This window comes from Herpailurus yagouaroundi, unplaced genomic scaffold (genome assembly GCF_014898765.1).
Source record: "Herpailurus yagouaroundi ecotype Mexico unplaced genomic scaffold, PumYag 100, whole genome shotgun sequence".
NCBI classification, from domain to species: Eukaryota; Metazoa; Chordata; class Mammalia; order Carnivora; family Felidae; genus Herpailurus; species Herpailurus yagouaroundi.
In genome coordinates this window covers 68,755,011-68,771,563 of record NW_024412391.1, presented here as the reverse complement: position 1 = coordinate 68,771,563, position 16,553 = coordinate 68,755,011, and the positions used below count along the sequence as shown (strand labels likewise).

General features: G+C 39.5%; 1 long non-coding RNA gene across 1 annotated transcript in view; it reads left to right on the top strand.

The window, feature by feature from the left end:
* Window positions 1–14,803, top strand: part of LOC121028766 (uncharacterized) — a 224,421-nt gene extending 209,618 nt beyond the window's left edge. The window contains exon 7 of the long non-coding RNA XR_005789426.1: window positions 13,987–14,803. This is a non-coding gene — a long non-coding RNA (uncharacterized LOC121028766). The remainder of the gene's footprint in view (window positions 1–13,986) is intronic.
* Window positions 14,804–16,553: the final 1,750 nt, after the last annotated feature.

Genomic DNA, 16,553 nt, shown 5'->3' with positions numbered 1-16,553 from the left:
GGGGAGGGGGGGGATGTAGTTGTCCAGAAATCTCTAACTATGGATGAGTTGGAGCTCTTCTGGTCTTCTGTTGGGATTAAAAACAAATCTAAAAATTCTGGTAAATTGAAGGGCTCAGACAACCAAGAAGAACTAGCCCATTAAATCATAGAAAATGTAGGGGCGCCTGGGTGGCGCAGTCGGTTAAGCGTCCGACTTCAGCCAGGTCACGATCTCGCGGTCCGTGGGTTCGAGCCCGGCGTCAGGCTCTGGGCTGATGGCTCAGAGCCTGGAGCCTGTTTCCGATTCTGTGTCTCCCTCTCTCTCTGCCCCTCCCCCGTTCATGCTCTGTCTCTCTCTGTCCCAAAAATAAAATAAAAGTTGAAAAAAAAAATTTTAAATCCTAGAAAATGTAGAGCTAAGATATCTAACAAGGGAAGCAATTTGCTCTAAACAGAAATCAACAAAAATTCCAAACAACTAGAAGGTAAAACAGCCAGAAAACAAATTAGGACCAATTATCAGAGTTATTAAACCTATGGAGCTCAAGAGAAGCTGTATATGCAGTATAATCTGCAGTCTGATTGCTTGACTACTGGAGCCTCCCACAGCAACCAAGGTTTTGAATTACATTTTTAGAGGTGCTGCAACACCGGTATTTTAAACTTCTGTGAATGAAGGATTCTGTGATAGAGATAATTCATTTGCTTCATTAAAAGGTTTGGAAATATACCTGTGAACAGGGAATTTGCAAGGTAGTGTTTTCCATGGTTGACAGTGAAACCATTTTGAGCACACTTAGAATGGTAAAGTGGGGATGGCAATTGTTACTGCAAATGTAGGCAGGATTAACAGTATAGATAGAATGTGATTCATGATCCTCTGCAGAGCAGTCAATGCAGTCGTATTGGCCATCGGTTGGAGGTCTTCGCCCAGCTCTTGAGCATTGGCACAGATGTGGTGTGGTATCACCATCAAATGTAACTTCCTTTCTTCACTATGGGTATCAAAGTTTCTAGAACTCAAATATTACTGTAGAGAGTAAGGACTTAATGTTATAAAAATATTTTTTTATTTATGAAGATATAAAATTTTCATAGCTACCAATAAAAGTGGCTTAATAGTATATAACACTGAAAAGTGTTCTAATTCCCAGAAAACTTTATCAGGATTTTAAGACCTTCTTATGGTTATTCCAGGAAAGATAAGCTAATAAACACATATTTGCCAACAATGTGGGTTAAATATAAATCATAGAAATTACTAGGTTTTAAGTTGTTCATGAGGTTCTAAGTTAGCTAGTTAACTAGCCAATTTTATGTTTATAAATGCAATTATTTTATTTTTAACCATTGAAGAGGCTCCTTGATGACCCTGAGAATATAAAAATGGTGAAGGAAGGGCTTACAAGGGCAGTGAATGCAGATTTGAGGTGTGGGTATGGAGAGAGGTGTGGCATTGTATCTTTTTATTTCAGAAATCTAATTAGAAATAAGAAATAAGCTACTATACTTACATCAAGCACAAATGATGATTGTGCCGAGGAACACTATGTGATTTTATTCTCTTTCTAGTGAGACTATTTTACTGTACCTACTTAGCTTTATAATTTCTTGGAAGTTTCAAAATAAAACAAAAAATCCCTGTCTGTGGACAGCCAAGTGGTTGATTCTCACCCATTTTAATCATGTTTCTTCTGATGAAACTATATCTTAATCCTTTGCAGTTGACTCATCTCTGGCTCCTCCCCTTCTTCCCTAGATGGTATAGCTTTGGAGGCCCACTTCTACTGGTGTTTCAATATTGATCAACCTTAATGACTTCATGGCAGACACACTTGGCCTTTTTAACCTGAAGGGGTAAACCCAGATCTCAAATATCTCTGAATCCCAAAGGCAATCCTGGGATTAAAAAAGTCATTTTCTGCAGTATGGCAAGATGAAGCTCTGAATAGAAATACTTATCCCAATGTTTTAAATTTTTTTCTCATATTTGGCTATACAATAATTCAATTTTAGGAAGTGGTCTTTTCTTATTCACACAATTTTAGGCTCTTTCTTTTAGCACCACGAACATAAAGCTAGAAGTAAAGTGTTAAGGTTGAAGATACCCCCTGAGAGATGAATTATGGTTAAAAAAAACTATTCGAGGAAAGTGAAGGTAGTGTGAAGTCCACACATTTATAATCCTCTATTTCCCACCAAAGGAGTATTCCGCCAGGAATATCATGATATAAACGAGGGAAGGAAGGCTCTCCATGGACCACTGAGCAGTTATTGTCTGGTAACCAGTTCATGTCCTATGCTATTCCTGTAATGATTTTTTTGACAAATAAGAACAAGTTTTCTTTTTTGACATTGGAGAAATTTGATGCCCCAAATACTGACTTTTTAATGTAATTGCAATTTTATTTGATGGGATGTCAAGGAAATGGGAGTAATAGTTTTGTATGTCAATTCAGATATATGCCCATTAAAAGACTTGCGGATGCATACACACAAACATACAAATACTATTTTGGAATGGAATGGAGTGATTCCTATGGTTTTAGATTTTGTCTTTAGAAAGATCATCAATTATTTAAGTTTAGAATGCAGCCCTCCAGGGGACAATGTAATCTGTAAGTGGCTGAGATTTTCAGTGATACCTAGTAATTTGTCAAGTGTTCATTTCACTTAGCATTAGTGTTTACTAATAATTTTTATAACCTCTGTGTTACTCTGTCTGATCCTTTTGATCGCATTTTTCTTTTCATATTTATACCTTTAAGTATAATTAGTGATTGCTCATCACTTTAAAAGCTATTTAATAGCCTTTAAATATGCATTTTTAAATGTCCTTGGCTGGTTTTAATGTCTCGTGTATGTGTTTGTGAAATTCTTCCTAAATAACCACCATACAAGAATAAAGCATTTAATACTGACTTAAATACACAAACTGTTCAATTCAAACCTATGTAAATGATCTTGGGTTCAATTATGTTAATTCCATCTGTTTTTATCATCTGCTGTTACGATAATTTATCATTTCTACATGGTATTAAAATGTAAATGAATCAAGAGAGGAAACACATCTGTGGACTGTTAGTTAATAAAACTACGTTGGGCAAGCGAGCTAAGTCATAATAATTAATTAAATTTCACTGCCCATATATGCTTGTAATTGTATATTTAGTGTGCATTTGCATAATCACATAATGGGATCTATATGATTCATGCTTTCCTGGGCATAATGTGGATGCACAAATTATCAGTTCAAAATTAGAGTTGCTTATAAAGGTATCACAGAGACATTTTGGGTTTTTTTCAGGAAATGATGTGTAGGAAGTAAATTTAAAAAAAAAAGCTTTTTTGTTTTTGATGTTTATTTTTGAGAGAGAGAGAGAGAGAGAGAATGCGAGGGGGGTAGGGGCAGAGAGAGAGGGAGACACAGAATCGGAAACAGGCTCCAAGCTCTGAGCTGTCAGCACAGAGCCCGACTTGGGACTTGAAGTCACAAACCACGAGATCATGACGTGAGCTGAAGTTGGACGCTTAACTGACTGAGCCACCCGCATACCCCAAAGCAAACTGTTTTTAATAAGAGCAGATCTACACATTTATTTATTTACTCTTCAGTAAGTTAAATCCTTAAAGGATACAACATCACAGGGATTCTGTGGCCAATGTCTTGAGCAGGAAAGTTGCTTCGGAAATTGGCATGAACCGTGCCACTGTTTCCATGAGCATGAATTACTTTTCCCCAGATTACTCCAGTTTCATTTGGTTTGCCACTAGGAGTCACTGTGTTGTTCTTTGCTTTGTACACATAAGCACATCTCTTGCCTAGGTAGAATTCGGTTTCATCTAGAGCATAAATACCTTCAATTTTAAGAATAAAATTGCTCCTTCTGGTTCTGGAGGCCCTCTTATAGCCAGCAAAAATGGCCTTGAACCGCAGCCTTCTGGACATATTTGTTGTTTTAAGAGTCTTGTTCCCAGAAGGCCTCCACAGGCTCCAAGATGACGGAAAGAGAAAGGCTAAAAATATACACACACACACACAACATGTGTGTGTGTGTGTATATTTTTAAAATTTAATTTTGAGAGAGAGAGAGCATGAGAGTGAGCACATACGTGAACAGGGGAGGAGCAGAAAGAGAGAGGGAGACAGAGAATCCAAAGCAGGCTCTTTGCTCTCAGTGTAAAGTGCTATGTAGGGCTCAAACTCATGAACCATGAGATCATGACCTGAGCCGAAGCTCAACTGACTGAGCCACCCAGGTGCTTCCCCCCAATTTTCAAAAAATTTTAATCAAATTAAATTAAATTTAAGTTAAGTTAATCTTTCTTAAAGTTCAGCAAAGTGACTGTTTGAAAAGACATCAGATCTGGCTTACAGAGGTTCTGGCTTTGTTCTTTGAAATCCTGCTTTTAAAAGTACACTGGTAGTATATTTTTTATATCAGGGAAGGGTTTACTCTTGAAGAGGTGGTGTGAGCAGGTCAGATTAGGTATTGTTCTGAGCCAGGTTGTATGCCTAGGGCCCCTCACTCATAGTATTTTTGATTGAATCAGATTCCAATCAGTCTAATCCCCAAATTAATTTAATTAAAAAATGAAGTCAAGATAGTGGTCTTAGGGACCATATCCTGGGGCAACATTGTGCATACTGGTCTTAAATTCATAGACATATACAACTTCTAGCTAGTACTGCAGGTGACTGGAGACAATTTTCCGGCATGATATGCTGTAGACAGCAGGCTCTAGACAAAATCTATTTGGGGCACTGTCCATCTTCACCTCCTTAAAACAAAGTCCTCTCCAACTGCCCTCTGTTTATCAGATCAAAATAGCTCACAGCAAGTTTGAATGACAGAGACTTAACTTCTCACGTATACCTGCATATTGAAAAGAACCTTGTAATTTTTAATAAATTTTGAAAATGCCAAACAAACTATTCCCCTGCCTCATGTCCTTTCCTGGCTCTTCAGTGTATCAAGTGCAAATCTAAAGTCCTCAGCACATTTAGCACTGTTTGCCGGCTGTTTCATCATTTGGTCATCTTGGCTTTCTTGTTCTGCCTTCCTTGTCACTCACCAATTATCCTGTTGTGGCTTAAGAATTGGATTGTCAAGGAAGCTCAAGTGAACACAAGTTGGGTGCTGCCATATATTTTTTTTAAATGGGCAAATGGTGTCAGGGACTGGACTGTTTCAGTCTCATAGTTAGAGTCTTTTCTCACTAATGCCAAACTAAGGAGTAGTCAGTTGGGTGGTTATTCCAGGTACCAGCTAATAGAAGATGCTAAAATGTGATTAGAATAAATTAGAAATATGGAACCAGTTAATTCAGGTATCTAAGTGTAAGTTTTTTCATGGCTGGACAAAAATAAAAAGTGTTTCTCCCTCTGCCTAAGGAGATGATGCCTTGTGTGAAAATAAAAATATAACACAGCATAGGTACTGCACACTGGTTTATCCATTGAGTGCTTTTTAGTGGGTAGAGCAGATTCAAGTTTCAAGTTGAAGTGACAGGGCAGATTACCAACCCAGAGAACAATCAGACAAGCAGCTGAAATGCAGCTAACTGTAAAAAATATAAAGAAGAAAGAAAGAAAGAAAGAAAGAAAAAAGAAAAGAATACAAATTCCTTCAGAGTTTATTAGGAATGAGTGGGTTTGTTTTTTTATTTAAATTTTAAGCTCTTTTGGAAAATATGTGCCCCTGTCAAAAAAAAAAAAATCCTTCTCAAAAGTTTAAGAAAAACATGCTTGTAGAACAAAATCTATAGAGAAGATGTTGTGCTGGTAATAAAAGAAATAAACCAAATAAAAAAAAGAAAAAAAATATTAAACAATTAATTTTGAATTAATTTCAGACTTAACAAAAAAATTACAAAAATAGTGCAAAGAGTTTCTCATGCACTTCATTCAGCTTCTCTGAAAAATACTTCTGACAGTACACCATTGGTGGACTCATGGAATGACTTATTCAGAATAAAGTTATCTCATACAATAGTGTATGTGACCAAGGAAATCATTCACAGCAGAAGTGAGCCAGTGGGCCACAGAATCCTCCAGTCATACATCTACCTTGTCACCCAGAAAAACTTGGCATTGTTGAACTGTGAACTGGCTTACTAAAAACCCAGTATGTCTCCAACTGTGGTATGATACACCATAAGTTGGTGATGCTGTCCTACAAGATGCCATCTGTGCTTTGAATTGGTAGCTAATATCCAGTGCTCCTTCTCCCATAGCCAAATCTCCCATAGTCAAAGAAAGAGGCTTAGGAATGGTTCCTTTCATTATTATAGCTAAGAACTCCTCCCTCCCTCATGATTTTTATCTCATTATAAATCTCATCATTTATCTAATGATTTTTGCTCTCATTCCTACAGCCTTGGGTTTAGATGTTTCAGAGGATTTTGTTACCAGGAAAGTAGGCTACTCTCACAACTACTGGAGTTGTGGGCAGGGGGGTGGGTGGTGTAAAGATGGTTTTCTTGAGTTGAATTACAGTTGAGATTAACACCTGGCCATCTAGGGCTCCTCATACCACTGAACCAATATAATAGATAGATAAAGAGGTTACTAACCTGGTTGACATGCCTGATTCCAGTTGACAAAGGAAAATTGGATTGCTCTTGAGATGGGACTTAGAAGATTCATTGGGGACTTTAATAGTGAAAGTTTATGGGAGGTTAGGACAAGCCAATAAAGGGTGGACTACCAAAGGCTTAGCTTCTGCAGAGAATAATGTCTAGGTCACTGTGTCAGGTGGAGAATCTCTACTGCCAAGGTGGTGGCTAAGGTCAATGGGAACATGGAATATATGTTAGAAGAAGGATGTGTTAAAATATTAATTACCACTCATGATGATCCGTTACTAGAAGGAAGAACAGAAAAGATATGTGTATTATGTATATTACATATAAATACATATTTTACTTACATATTTAAAAATATATTATGAATATAAGTTCTGTGTATATTGAGAAAGACAAAAAGCAGCTCCTGACATCTGGTAACTGGTCTGATGCTCCTAAGTAAGCCATGTTTTTCTCCTATTGGACATAATCTCACAGAAAATTAATGTTGGACATGGTGACTCTGAGACCATAATCAAATGAGACAAAAGGAAGAACACTAATCAAGCCACAAACCACCAAATGTCCCCTTCTCCCACATAGTAAGAGTGACTGCTGCTGCTTTTTCAGTTATGGATTTATCCTCATCCTAGTTCTCCCTCAATGCAGCAAGTAATAAACCCAATTTATTCACCTTGTTCAACTGGCGGTGTTTGGCTGAAGGACATGGACAATATTAACCACACATTTCTCTTTTCCTCTTTTCCCTTCGTCTACTCTTTCCCATAAAGAGTGTTGTCCTTAATTCTTTCATTAGTTTTTCAGTACAGAATACCCTGGTAGGATTTTGACTGAGTTAGATGAGAAATCAACACTGATGGAGATGTCCTATCCCTCTCTGGAGAAGGTGAGGGTAGCTTAGTTCGTATGAAGGATGTTGCGCCATGACAGGCATATATAAGCAGTTCCTGTTGTAGGAAACTTAAATACAAGTGGAGCATGAGGATGGGTGCTGGAGAGCAAACAGGATATACTGTGCTAAACATTTGCCTGTTAAGCTCAGATCCATTCCCCTTTCTTCCTCTACACTGCTCTGGTTTACAAGGGTCCCAATTTCTGTAAACCACATTGCCCACTGGTTTCTGATTAGCTTTGAACAAAGGGAGGAATTGCCAGAACATTGGCAGGAGGAGTTGGGAAGAAGCTGGTGGTGCTTATGGGGATGTTTAAGATAGTGGCTGCATCTCCTCCATGGTTCTAGATCCAGTCAGAAAGGCACTCCCTCCTAGTGGCTTTTGCCTGGTTCCAGCTCCTGTGGGCAGGCTTTCCCTCCTTGCCTCTGATAACACCATCGTCTCTATTTGCTCACTTGCCCTAAAAATGGTAGCAACTTCCTGCTGTTGTTAGTTTCTGGTTACCTTTACTTTTCTTGTTTTCATCTCTTCCCACATCTCTGTAAGTGGTTACCTTCTATTGAGATGGCTGTGTTAGATTATGTTTTCCTCATCATAATCTCATGATATACTGGATAATCCTAATTTGTAGATGTCTTTTAAACACTTTTATAGAAAATAAATGGTGAGTCTTATCACTGGTTATTTTGATAAAATTGTGTTTTCCAAAATGGAACAGCTTAATTCTAAGAAGCTCAAAGTTATTTTTGAAAACAAAATCTTGTGGAATCACAAATCACAAAAAGTAGGTGCAAACCCATCATTTTCTCTATATTTTCCCTAGTACACGTGGTTTCAACAATGCTTATAAATATTTGAAAGAATTAAGTGCAAAAATTCTTAATAGTCATTTTCTAATGATTTGAGATTTAAAAATAGACCTGACAAGACAAGAGTAGGGGTCTAGGATGAATCATAAATCTTAATGTTTTTCTGCCCCCAGAAACTAGTTGAAGGACATGATCTTCTCATTATGATTCAAATTTGCCCTGGCTTTAGCAGGAGTTATGCACAAATCCAGCTGGAGAAGAGGATCTTAATTTTTTATTCTCTCAGTGTGTACTTGTCTGGATCTGCTTTCTCAAGGCTAAATGATACTCCAAGGTGCTTTCAAGATCAGAATTGAATAAGTCTCTAAACCCTTGACATGTCTCTAGGAGGCCTTTGGGGTAGGTCATCATCTTTGCAAACTGCCTTATATTTAAGCAAGGCAAAATAATATCTAAGTGTAGGAACAATACAATTAACAAAAAAATTATTATCTCTAAACTTTGGGTACAATTTCACATTGAAGTTGTGTTAATTCATCTTTATTGTTGATGTTTTTGAATGGCTGCTACAGTTACAGTCATAGATGGAAATTTTTATTTTATTTTTTTTAAATGTTTATTTTCAGAGAGAGAGAGAGAGAGGGAGGGAGGGAGAGAGAGCACAAGTGTGAGGGGGCAGAGAAAGAGGGAGAACAAGAATCCCAAGCAGGCTTCATGCTATCAGTGCAGAGCCTGACATGGGCTTGATCTCATGAACTTGTGAGGTCATGACCTGAACCAAAATCAAGAGTCACATGCCTAACCGAGTGAGCCACCTAGGCGATCCTGAAAGTTTTTCTTATACACATTTAAATAGTGAAGAAATAATTTACTTCAGAATAAGAGTGTCAGTCATTGGTGGACATTCTCCTTGGGTTTATTAAAACCAAGATGCAGAATTCTACTTCCTCTGTGCTGATAATCAACGTGCTTTAGGGAGTATGATGTTCCCCAAAGGCCCAGAGAAGAGTTCTCACCCATCTTTGGGGCTCAGAGGAATTTTGTTTCTCTTTTGGTTTTTCACTCTGTATTCAATAAATGGCCCTTTGTGGCCTGAAAGAATTATTGTGCCTCCTTAACCAGCCAAATTACCTCCAGGGAGTGACTTGTGGAAAATCTGGCTCCCTGTCTTTGAAGAGCTTTGAGCAAGTTGGATGAAAGCAATTGCCAAGAAGCAAGAAGAAATACATGCTGTTTATTGAAGTGTTGAATATCTTTATTAGATGAGCCTGTTAGCCACAGGGGATGTTTAAAATTTTCAGCAAATAAACCAGAGTTTTTTTGTGTATCCGTCTCTCTTCATATACTCCAGGAACACACAAGTCATTTATAGAGTGCATCTTCTCTCAATTCAGGAAAGATTTCTTCTGTCCTTTTTCTGTTGTTAAAGAGGCAAGAAAGTGTGTAGAAATATAGAACACCGTAATGTGAAGGAATCAGTGTTAAGCATGAAGGAAAGGAGAGTTGCATGGTGTACATATGCACAAGTGAAGGACTTGAAACACCTCAAACCATAGGTCATTATAAAATTTGAATAAAAATTGGGGCGCCTGAGTGGCTCAGTCAGTTGAGCATCTGACTCCAGCTCAGGTCATGATTTCTCAGTTCGTGGGTTCGAGCCCCACATCGGGCTCTGTTCTGACAGCTCAGAGCCTGGAGCCTGCTTCAGATTCTGTCTCCCTTTCTCTCTGTCCCTCCCCTGCTCATGCTCTGTCTCTCTTTGTCTCTCAAAAATAAATAAACATTAAAAAAATTTTTAAAATTTTGAATAAAAATTAAAAATGTCACCTGGTAATGTGTTTTAATTCCCACCCATTTCCCCACCTTGGGCCATTTCTCTTTTTCTCTGCAAATCTAAATATTACCTGCCTCTGAATACTCAGTTCACATCTCTCCTTGGAGTTTTCTGACAATAGATGAATGTATAGACATCTCCTTCCTTTGAAATCTCCTTGTTCCTATTGTCTGTATCACTCTGAGGCAAAGTATTAGGTATTCAGTTATACTCAATCAATGTTGGTGGAATAAGTCAAGCAGAAACTTCATCCTTTATTACCTTGCATTGTGTTTGAAAATCACATTATTAGCATGTTATGTGATTTTGTCTGTTTAAGCCTCATTTCCCTTTCCAGACTATAAACTCCTTGAAGGCAGGGATTAGGTTTTATATCACTTGGGTATTATTCACAAGACCTTCCTCCTGCAGTCCTCAGCATATACATAAACATCTGCTTATTGGTTTTTGACGACCCCTGTCGTGATACATCAACTCATGGTTGGCTTGGAGCATTCTAAGATGATTCACTGCTCCTCTCTAGTATTGGCCTCCATCAGGTACTAAGGGATTCAGCACCCAGAAGCCTCAGTGATTACCTTGTTAATTTTCCATGAAAAAGTCTCACTGCTTAGCACTGATTTTGTCTGTATTTCTTCAGACATAATGTTGCTCCTCTGAGTTTGGTGGGTCATAATTTGCCATTATGTTGTCACTTTGAAGGATGTAGTATCTTAGAAATTCCATTCTTGGTAAAAATATTTAGTTTCATTATGATTTTTTGCCCCATAGAGCAGAGCTTCTAAGTGATTTAAAGCAGGCTCACAACCTTTATCTGAAGAAGCATTTGTATTTCTCTCCTTGTGTCTGCCCTTAGAAATTATAAAAGTTCAGAAATGGAATTAGGTTGTGTAATTTGCTCAGAGGCGACTGGAAAGCTTGCTACTGTAAGTTTCTGGAAATTTAAATAAGTGAAGATGGTTCAGATGTTTTCAGAAAGAGCTTCTTTGTTAAATGACTCAGTATTGATAAAGGCCTTTTCATACAGAACAACAGAGCCTGCTGATGGTTCAGGGTTCTTTTGTGACTTTGAAGCCAACAAGGCAAGAAAATATGCTGTAAAGTTTCCCTTGAATCTAGCCATTCAAGCAGACACAGGACAGAGTGCCTCCTTGTGCTCCTAGGCTAAGTCCTGGGGTAAATACAAATCAGGCACAGGCTCTGCCTGCAGGAAGCTCATATTCTAATGCAGGAGAGAGAACATACTCATTAGCACATGTAGAGGAAACAAAGATTGCATAGAGCAGGGAGTGATTCTTTCTCCTCTGAATTACCAGAAGGCAGGTGACAGGAAAGCCTTTTGGGAAGAGGCAGCTTTTGAACTGGATATTGCAGTTGGAAAAGGAATGATCCAAACAGAACACAGGTGTATATATGAGGGTGGCTTGGGACTGGAGCATGTAAAGGTGAGCACTTCAGGAGAGGCAACATGATTTGTAAGTAACAGGAGATGCTCGATGATGTGGATATGTAAGAAATATGGTATTCTTGAGATGCTGTAAGCTGTTCTGAATTGCTAGAGCATAAAGTGTGAGAAGAGTAGCAGTGGTAAGTTTGGAAATTCAGTGCATCCGTCCGTATCACGATAGACTCCCCATGTACTTCTGAAGAATTTGGACTTTAGTCGGTAGGGAATTGGAATCTAGTGATGTGCTAGAAGCAGGAAAGAGACATGATCAGATAATCATTTTAGAAATTTACCTGTGTGAGGGGCGCCTGGGTGGCTCAGTCAGTTAAGCTTCTGACTCTTGGTTTGGGCTCAGGTCATGATCTCATGGCTCGTGAGTTCCAGTCCTGCATCCGGCTCTGCACTGACAGCATGGAGCCTGCTTAGGATTCTCTCTCTCCCTCTCTCTACGCCTTCCCTTCTCTCTCTCTCTCTCTAAAATAAATAAATAAACTTAAAAAAAAAAGAATTGTTTATTCATTTTAGTAACATTCTTCTTCTTGGTAGAAATTCATATTTTCACGGAAGGAAGATAAATTTAATTTTATATTAGTTGGGAATGTTTCTTTAAAATTTTTTTTTAACATTTATTCATTTTTGAGAGACAGAGAGAGACTGAGCAGAGCAGAGGAGGGGCAGAGAGAGAAGGAGTCACAGAATCCCAAGCAGTCTCCAGGCTCTGAGCTCTCAGCATAGAGCCTGACGTGGGGCTTAGACTCACAAACTGTGAGATCATGACCTGAGCTGAAGTCAGAAGCTTAACAGACTGAGCCACCCAGGCATGCCCTAGGAATGTTTCTTCATTATCAAGTATATATTACCAATTATTATTTAGATATCATCTTATACCCTGTGTGTGGACTGCAATTTTATGATCAACCTTACAAATTCAGATCGAAGACAAGCTACGGTAATAGCAAAACATATTTTTTAGTTAATAAAAATAAAAATATTTTAAATTAAGTTGGTTACTGAACAGTTCTTTTTGTGTGTATGGCTCTAAGAATCTCTAATACACCAGGACTATTTTTCTTAGATTGGAATAGCATTTTATTTATTTATTTATTTATTTATTTATTTATTTGTAATTTTTTAATGTTTATTTTTAAGGGGGGGCAGAGAAAGATAGAGACAACAGAATCTGAAGCAGGCTCCAGGCTCTGAGCTGTCAGCATAGAGCTTGACTTGGGGCTCAAACTCAATGAACTGTGAGATCATGACCCGAGCTGAAGTGAAATGCTTAACTGAGCCACCCAGGTGCCCCAACTGGAGTAGTGTTTTAAAATAACTAGACCAGACCTTACTTAAAAGTACCAAACATTTAGAAACTGCTGAGAAATAATTGTCTTCTGTCAGTGGAAATACATTTTTTTAAATTTTTTTTTATTAACATTTATTTATTTTTGAGACAGAGAGAGACAGAGCATGAACAGGGGAGGGGCAGAGAGAGAGGGAGACACAGAATCTGAAACAGGCTCCAGGCTCTGAGCTGTCAGCACAGAGCCCGACGCGGGGCTCGAACTCACGGACCGTGAGATCATGACCTGAGCCAAAGTCAGACGCTTAACCGACCGAGCCACCCAGGCGCCCCGTGTGGAAATACATTTAAAAACTAAGTCCGTGAATGACATTTTAGGACTTCAGTAAATTATAAAACCCTTTATCTAGAACCAGAGATGTTACAACCATTTAGGACACTCACAGATGGTTCATATGTGTAATAGTCCAAAGATGATTTTATTTTTCTGGTGTAAGTTATTTAAGATTTGTAAGAAGCTTGCTTCTTGCTCCTCTTACACATTTTTAGTGCATTTAAAAAATATAAGTAGCCTAGGTAATCATTTAAAAATCTTTTGTCCTTTTCTCAATGCCCATTATCAAATAATTCATGGAATGAAATTTTATTAAGTGTTACTGAGGTATCAGAATATATATCACATTCAATTCCACTTGTATCAGTCATAAAAGTATTCACCGGTACATGCAAAGTAGAACACAATGGATGGTTTTCGATGACTTTCTGTTTTAAAACACATCAAAGACTTAATTGAGCATTGTGGGCAGTTTTCTTCAAACTCATAACAGCATGAACAAACAAATGTAGCAAACAATAGCAAATGCTTATTAGGACTTACTAGGTATTGGCACATTTCCAGCCTTTACCAATATTGATTCATTTGAATCAACTGGTATATTATGCCATAAATTATGTGATCATATATAGAATTCATGCCTCAATAGTTGTTGAAGGCAATAATTATAGTCAATGATAGTCTCAGTCATGTCTAAAAAATAATACGGAGGACTACTGAAGAGTCAAAATTGTGTGTGTGATCAATGTTGCCTGCTTCTGAAATTTACAAAACAAATACAGTCACTTCTCTTATTATTATAGGTACTTCCTTGACCCGTGACCTCTCTACTAGCAGGGTATCTGGCATTAGCATGAGGACCACAGTCTTCTTTGCCATATTGTTCCAGGAACCTGAGAACTCACTTAATCAAGGTGTCGCTGTTGATGCGGAGTTTGTATGTTCCCATGGACACTTGTCCAGATGTGTGTTTCTGTGGGGAAAGCTTGAGCTCCACCCATCCCCCTGAACCCCCCCATCACCACCACCAAGTGCTAAGCACTGCCTAAGAGCCTATACACTATTTCTCCCAGGACCACAGCTCTTTAGTTTACTCACCACGGTTAGCCATTTTTCCTCATTGTTCCTAGTCACCCCACCAGACTGGCTGGACCCTGAAGGTTTTCCAGCATTAGAAATGTGCTATTCAGAAATCAACTCTTCCCCTGTAATCTTATTATGAAACTAGTGTCACTGGCCTGGATGGTCATATTATTTTAGGGGTGAGCAGCTTTAATATATCCTGAAAAAATTGCTCTGCTTTAAAATTTCACACTGTAGGAATTAGGCTTTAAATACTTATTAATTCTAAAAGATTCTTGGGTCCTACAAATTGGCCTTATTTTGCCTTATCACTAATTTCTGAGTACAGGGGTTGCAGATAGTAGCATCCCTCAGGTACACTCTAGTTCAGAGGAGTGGATATATGTTTACTCAAATTTGGAAAAAGAACTCCTTAAGTGGCTAGTCCCAAGATAAAGAATAAACCTCTTATTAAAAATAAGCCACACCAGAGGATCAGGAGAAGATGGCGGCGTAGGAGGACGCTGGGCTCACCACACGTCCTACTGATCACTTAGATTCCACCTATACCTGCCTAAATAACCCAGAAAACCGCCAGAAGACTAGCAGAACGGAGTCTCCGGAGCCAAGCGCAGACGAGAGGCCCACAGAAGAGGGTAGGAAGGGCGGAGAGGCGGTGCGCACTCCACGGACTGGCGGGAGGGAGCCGGGGCGGAGGGGCTGCTCGCCGGCCAAGCAGAGCCCTGGAGTCTGGCTGGCAAAAGCGGAGGGGCCTGATGGAGTGTGTTCCGACAGCAAGCGCGACTTAGCATCTGGGAGGTCATAAGTTAACAGCTCTGCTCGGAAAGCAGGAAGGCTGGAGGACAAAGGGAGGGAGAGTTGCTGAGCCCTGGGACGACAGAGCTCAGTTTGGCGGGGAACAAAGGCGCTCGCCAGCCCCATCTCCCTCACCCATCCCCCAGCCAAAATCCCAAAGGGAACCAGTTCCTGCCAGGGAACTTACTTGCACTGCGCACCTACCCAACGCTGTGCTTCTGCGGAGCCACCCCTCCGGCAGCGGGTCTGACTCCCTCCCGCTGCCACAGGGCCCCTCCTGAAGTGGATCACCTAAGGGGAAGCGAGCTAAGCCTACCCTTCCTGCCCCCGTGCACCTTGCCTACCCACCCCAGCTAATATGCCAGATCCCCAGTACCACAAGCCTGGCAGTGTGCAAGTAGCCCAGACAGGCCACGCCACCCCACAGTGAATCCTGCCCCTAGGAGAGGGGAAGAGAAGGCACACACCAGTCTGACTGTGGCCCCAGCAGTAGGCTGGGGACAGACATCAGGTCTGATTGTGGCCCCGCCCACCAACTCCACTTATACACCACAGCACAGGGGAAGTGCCCTGCAGGTCCTCACCACTCCAGGGACTATCCAGAATGACCAAGCGGAAGAATTCCCCTCAAAAGAATCTCCAGGAAATAACAACAGCTAATGAACTGATCAAAAAGGATTTAAATAATATAACAGAAAGTGAATTTAGAATAATAGTCATAAAATTAATCGCTGGGCTTGAAAACAGTATAGAAGACAGTAGAGAATCTATTGCTACAGAGATCAAGGGATTAAGGAACAGTCAGGAGGAGCTGAAAAACGCTTTAAATGAGATGCAAAATAAAATGGAAACAACCACAGCTCAGATTGAAGAGGCAGAGGAGAGGATAGGTGAACTAGAAGACAAAATTGTGGAAAAAGAGGAAGCTGAGAAAAAGATAAAAAAAATCCAGGAGTATGAGGGGAAAATTAGAGAACTAAGTGATACACTAAAAACAAATAATATACGCATAATTGGTATCCCAGAGGAGGAAGAGAGAGGGAAAGGTGCTGAAGGTGTAGTTGAAGAAATAATAGCTGAGAACTTCCCTGAACTGGGGAAGGAAAAAGGCATTGAAATCCAAGAGGCACAGAGAACTCCCTTCAGACGGAACTTGAATCGATCTTCTGCACGACATATCATACTGAAACTGGCAAAATACAAGGATAAAGAGAAAATTCTGAAAGCAGCAAGGGATAAACGTGCCCTAACATATAAAGGGAGACCTATAAGACTCATGACTGATCTCTCTTTTGAAACTTGGGAGGCCAGAAAGAATTGGCAGGAGATCTTCAATGTGTTGAACAGAAAAAATATGCAGCCGAGAAGCCTTTATCCAGCAAGTCTGTCATTTAGAATAGAAGGAGAGATAAAGGTCTTCCCAAACAAACAAAAACTGAAGGAATTCATCACCACTAAACCAGCCCTCCAAGAGATCCTAAGGGGGATCCTG